Source organism: Ambystoma mexicanum, chromosome 2q, assembly GCF_040938575.1.
Source record: "Ambystoma mexicanum isolate Mex_15411 chromosome 2q, UKY_AmexF1_1, whole genome shotgun sequence".
Lineage (NCBI taxonomy): Eukaryota > Metazoa > Chordata > Amphibia > Caudata > Ambystomatidae > Ambystoma > Ambystoma mexicanum.
In genome coordinates this window covers 322,974,825-322,980,824 of record NC_090924.1, presented here as the reverse complement: position 1 = coordinate 322,980,824, position 6,000 = coordinate 322,974,825, and the positions used below count along the sequence as shown (strand labels likewise).

Genomic DNA, 6,000 nt, shown 5'->3' with positions numbered 1-6,000 from the left:
GTCTGCTACTCTTTCTTTTACATAGAGTCTTCGCAGCCCAGGAATGTTTAAGGCATACGGTATGTCCCTCGCTTACAATGAAAACAGAGGTACATAGGAATGGGTCTGTTAAGAGATTAAACAAAAAGCCTGGGAAATGTCGAAACTGGTAGTATTTGGACTTACAATAAACGGACTCACAGTCAAATGTGCTATCGGTTGACCCACTGACCCCCTTACCTTTTGTGTAATACTTTTGCTCTCAGTAGGGTTGTCCAAACTTCCCTTCTTAAAGCGGCTTTCTTATAAAAAATCCTAGAACTGCTTTTTGTGGCACACATGCCTCATATCCCGTTGCTCTTGATAAACTCACATCATCTCCCACCAGTACAAGCTGTAAAAGATTTCCAGGGCTTATCCAAGCAAACTAGATTTGGGTCGAAGGTTGACCAATCCTAAAATCAGCAGCAAAGTTAACATTGAAATCAGCCTCAGAATCTCTTAAAGGATGGTCCAACATTTGTTGCTTACAGGGATCAATTGGACAGCCTCTGGAACTGGCGCCATAAGCCACCTCCTGTTCTGCCTTGTCCTTGATACAGCCATGGGCCCACATACACTCAGAGGTACAGAGTTGTTCTCATGTCTATGGGTCTATTGTGATGTTCTCAGGCTTGCATCACCCAGCCATTGTGATGGGGAGGGGGTTGGTGTCATGTTGCAAGCACCCTGGAACATGAATCTTTAAATATAATTGGCATTAAACCAACCCCTTTAGGACCAGATCAATACAGCAGCAAGGAATGCTTATTCACTGTTGTTTGCCTCTTCATTTCATACCACCCGATATCTAAATGGTGTTTTGACTTTCTGCCCTCTGACATAAGGACATTTGGTATGGCAAACCTTTGACTGGAGGTCCTAATCAATGGTTTGATTGACTCTCCCTTTGCGCTTGCTTCAGCAACACATGTACTAATATTGGAATGATAATGGGAAAATTAAATTGGCCCCTGCTCTAAAGGATGGCACGCACATTCGTAAAGCATTCACTATTTTTGGCACATGACAGGACAGAAACTTTCTTAATTTGCAAGGCTTTATTTTTTTAATACATCTTTTTTAATGAAGATTGAAATTGTATGTTCATACATATTACACGACAACACAATACATTTTGAGCCAAATTCAACACTAATGCCACAGGCGCCTTTTACTTGTGAGTCCTATTGACTGAATGAACAGCCCTGTCGCCTTCAATTTCTTGGCTTGCACTTTTAGAAGTGGCACGCGTCTTTTGATTTTTTTTATCCTATTTTACCAAACTCAGTATTATCACTTTCCCCCTTGTTGTGCACTCCAGCGTAAACTGCTTTAAGGTGCTATTTGCAAACATCGCTCTGAACTACAGCTTTACTTGCTTCTAGGCCTTAATCTTTAATTGGAGCGGAGCGTTGTACTCCGGATTTGGCTGCTTTTAGTTTGAAAGTTACAGAAATCAAAAAAGAAATCAACAAACAGTTTCATTGTGAAATACCATTGTCACAATGTGCTGCAGTGCATGAAAACTTAAAATGAATGGTAGGGAGAGGAAGAGGAAGAGTGAGAGGGAAAGGGAGGTTTGTGGGGGGGAGAAAGAGTGAGGGCGGGAAGGAGGGAGGGTAGGAGGGAGGGGGAGTGAGAGAGACTGAGAGAGAGAAAACAAAGAAAATATGATATTTGGGGGCTATGTGTTTGCATGGAAAAGATTTTAGGCTTTAAATCAAGTGGAAAGGGGCTCATTGGCTGGTATCTCAGCCTGTTGATGCTTTGTTGAGTTGCTTGGAACATGCAAGGAAGAAGACCTGAAGCACTCCCGACCAGGTTGCATGTCTCTACGTTACTGAAATCCCACAGACCTCCTCCCTGTGCCACAACGTTCTGGGCACTGAGCTCTGCAGTTGTTCCCCACAAGTCGCCAAGCGCCCCAGATTTACTTTCTCAGATTGGCTAGTTACTGCTACCCTAACTCGACCACTATATTTTCCCCAGATACTTGCTATTGTGGAGTAAGCAGGGCTAAGACAGAGGGAGAGGGGGTGTGCCTATGCAAATCATCTGCCAGGATCATCCCTGGGACGTCATTCCATCTCACCAGCTGACACCTGGGCAGCAGCAGGTAATTTGGAGAACAGAAATATTCGGACAGGCCACAAAGCAAAGACTGGGCCGTTGATTGAGGATCCCTTTAGCCATGTCTCCCTAAGTTACCGAGGTCCAGAAAAACTCCACCCTCAGCTCTCATAGAGAGGTCCTTGGCCGATCGTGGCCGATCAGGGCAGTGAAGGGTCAGGGGTGACTGCACACTGCCTCACCTTTTCACTGCTTTCTACAGCGGTAATGCTTTTGCAGAAGCGGCCTGTACAAGTGATTTTGTACCGCTGTGGGAAAGTGACATTTATCCACTGACATTAACCAAACTACTTGCGCTGTTCAACGCACATACATGCAGAGAAATAATGTTATGTTTTTTGGGGAAGGTCTAGAGTGTCCTGCTGATTATTTATTAAGCTGTACTCTACTCTTGCTTTTACATAGAGTCTTCGCAGCCCAGGAATGTTTAAGGCATACTGTATGTCCCTCCCTTACAATGAAAACTCTGTTGAAAACACAGAGGTACATAGGAATGGATCTGTTAAGAAATGAAACAAAAAGCCTGGAAAAATGTCGAAACGGGTAGGATTTGGACTTACAATTAACGGACTCACAGTCAGATGTGCTATCCCTTGATCCACTGACTCCCTTTCCTTTGTGTAATCCTTTTGCTCTCACTAGGGTTTTCCAAAGTGGCTTTCATATAAAAGATCCTAGACCAGCATTTTGTGGCGCACATGCCTCATATCCCATTGCTCTTGATAAACTCACATCATCTCCCACCAATACAAGCTGTAAAAGATTTTCAGGGTTTAGCCAAGCAAACTAGACGTGGGTCGAAGGTTGAGCAATCCTTAAATCAGCAGCAAAGTTAACATTGAAATTAGCCTCAGAATCTCTTAAAGGATGGTCCAACATCTGATGCTTGCAGCGCGCGATGGGGCAGCCTGGGTGCTGACACCTTAAACCATCTCCTGTTGTTGCCTTGTCCTTGATCCAGCCATGGGCCCACATACACTCAGAGGTACAGAGTGTTTCTCATGTCTATGCGTCTGCTGCGATGCTCTCACGCGTGCCTCACCCAGCCATCGTGATGGGGAGGGGGTGTCAATTTGCAAGCATCCTGGAGCATGAATCTTTTTATCTTTAAATATAATTGGCATTAAACCAAACCATTTAGGACCAGATCAGTACAGCAGCAAAGAATGCTGGTGTATTGCTGTTTGCCTCTTAATTTCATACCATCCAACATCTAAATTGTGTTTGGTCAAACGTTTGCCATATCAAATGTCCTTATGTCAAAGGGCAGAAAGTCCAGAGGTCCTAATCAATGGTTTGGTTGGCTCTCCCTTTGCGCTTCCCTTAAGGCGTCAGCACCAGAGGCTGCCCGATTGCGCCCTGCAAGCAATCAATGTTGGCCCATCCTTTAAGAGATTCTGAGGCTGATTTCAATGTTATTTTTGCTGCTGATTTAAGGATTGCTCAACCTTTGACCCACGTCTAGTTTTCTTGGCTATGCACTTGACATCTTTTACAGCTTGTATTGGTGGGAGATGATGTGAGTTTATCGGGAGCAACGGGATATGAGGCATGTGGGCCATAAAAAACAGGTCTTGGATTTTTTTTTATAAGAAAGCCTCTTTAAGTAAGGAACTTTGGAAAACCCTGCTGAGAGCAAAAGGATTACACAAAAGGTAAGGGGGTCAGTGGGTCGAGGGATGGCACATCTGACGGTGAGTCAGTTTATTGTAATCCAAATTCTACCTGTTTCAACATTTTTCCAGGTGTTTGTTTAATTTCTTAACAGATCCATTCCTATGTGCCTCAGCAACACATGTACTAATATTGGAATGATAATGGGAAAATGGAATTGGTTCCTGCTCTAAAGGATGACACGCACATTTTTAAAGCATTCACTATTGTTGACACATGACAGGACAGAAACTTTCTTAATTTGCAAGTCTTTATTTTTTAATACATCTTTTTTAATGAAGATTGAAATTGTATGTTCATGCATATTACACGACAACACAATACATTTTGCGCCAAATTCAACACTAATGCCTCTGAAGCCTTTTACTTGTGAGTCCTATTGACTGAATAAACAGCCCCGTCCCCTTCAATTTCTTGACTTGTACTTTTAGAAGTGGCACGCTTCTTTTGTTTTTTTATCCCATTCTACCAAACTCAGTATTATCTCTTTCCCCCTTGTTGTGCACTCCAGCGTAAACTGCTTCAAGGTGCTATTTGCAAACATCTCTCTGAACTACAGCTTTACTTGCTTCTAGGCCTTAATCTTTAATTGGAACTGAGCATTGTATTCCGGATTTGGCTGCTTTTAGTTGGTTGATTTCTTTTTTGATTTCTGTAACTTTCAAACAGTTTCATTGTGAAATACCATTGTCACAATGTGCTGCAGTGCATGAAAACTTAAAATGAATGGAAGGGAGAAGAGGAAGAGTGAGAGGGAGCGGGGTGGGGGAAAAAGAGAGAGGGCAGGAGGGAGGGAGGGAGGTAGAGAGAGATAAAGAGAGAGAAAACAAAGAAAATATGGTATTTGGGGACTATGTGTTTGCATGGAAAAGATTTTAGGCTTTAAATCAAGTGGAAAGTGGCTCTGTGGCTGGTATCTCAGTCTGTTGATGCTTTGTTGAGTTGCTTGGAGCATGCAAGGAAGGAGACCTGAAGCACTCCCAACCAGGTTGCATGTCTCCAAGTTACTGATATCCCACAGACCTCCTCCCTGTGCCACAAAGTTCTGGGCACGGAGCTCTGCAGTTGTTCCCCACAAGTCGCGAAGCGCCCCAGATTTACTTTCTCAGAGTGGCTAGTTACTGATACCCCACCTCGACCACTGTATTTTCCCTAGATACTTGCTACTGTGGAGTAAGCAGGGCTAAGAGAGAGGGAGAGGGGATGTGCCTATGCAAATCACCTGCCAGGATCCTGCCTGGTAGGTCATTCCATCTCACCAGCTGACGCCTGGGCTGCGGCAGGTAATTTGGAGAACAGACATATACGGGCAGGCCACAAAGCAAATGCTGGGCTGTTGATTGAGGATCCCTTTAGCCATGTCTCCCTAAGTTACCGAGCTCCAGAAAAATGCCACCCTTAGCTCTCATAGAGAGGTCCTTGGCCGATCGTGGCCGATCAGGGCAGTGAAGGGTCGGGGGTGACTGTACACTGCCTCACCTTTTCACTGCTTTCTACACTGGTAATGCTTTTGCAGAAGTGGCCTGTACAAGTGATTCTGTTCTGCGCTGTGTGAAAGTGACATTTAACCACTGACATTAACCAAACTACTTGCGCTGCTCAACTCACATACATGCAGAGAAATCATTTTATGTTTTTTGGGGAAGGTATAGAGGGTCCTGCTGATGATTTATTAAGCTGTCTGCTACTCTTTCTTTTACATAGAGTCTTCGCAGCCCAGGAATGTTTAAGGCATACGGTATGTCCCTCGCTTACAATGAAAACAGAGGTACATAGGAATGGGTCTGTTAAGAGATTAAACAAAAAGCCTGGGAAATGTCGAAACTGGTAGTATTTGGACTTACAATAAACGGACTCACAGTCAAATGTGCTATCGGTTGACCCACTGACCCCCTTACCTTTTGTGTAATACTTTTGCTCTCAGTAGGGTTGTCCAAACTTCCCTTCTTAAAGCGGCTTTCTTATAAAAAATCCTAGAACTGCTTTTTGTGGCACACATGCCTCATATCCCGTTGCTCTTGATAAACTCACATCATCTCCCACCAGTACAAGCTGTAAAAGATTTCCAGGGCTTATCCAAGCAAACTAGATTTGGGTCGAAGGTTGACCAATCCTAAAATCAGCAGCAAAGTTAACATTGAAATCAGCCTCAGAATCTCTTAAAGGATGGTCCAA

At 43.8% G+C, this 6,000-nt stretch overlaps 1 non-coding gene across 1 annotated transcript; it reads left to right on the top strand.

Annotated features, from left to right (window-relative positions):
* The first annotated feature begins 932 nt into the window (after nt 1–932).
* Nucleotides 933–1,039, top strand: LOC138570623 (U6 spliceosomal RNA). Its single transcript, XR_011303661.1, has one exon. It is a non-coding gene; the product is annotated as a U6 spliceosomal RNA (small nuclear RNA).
* Nucleotides 1,040–6,000: the final 4,961 nt, after the last annotated feature.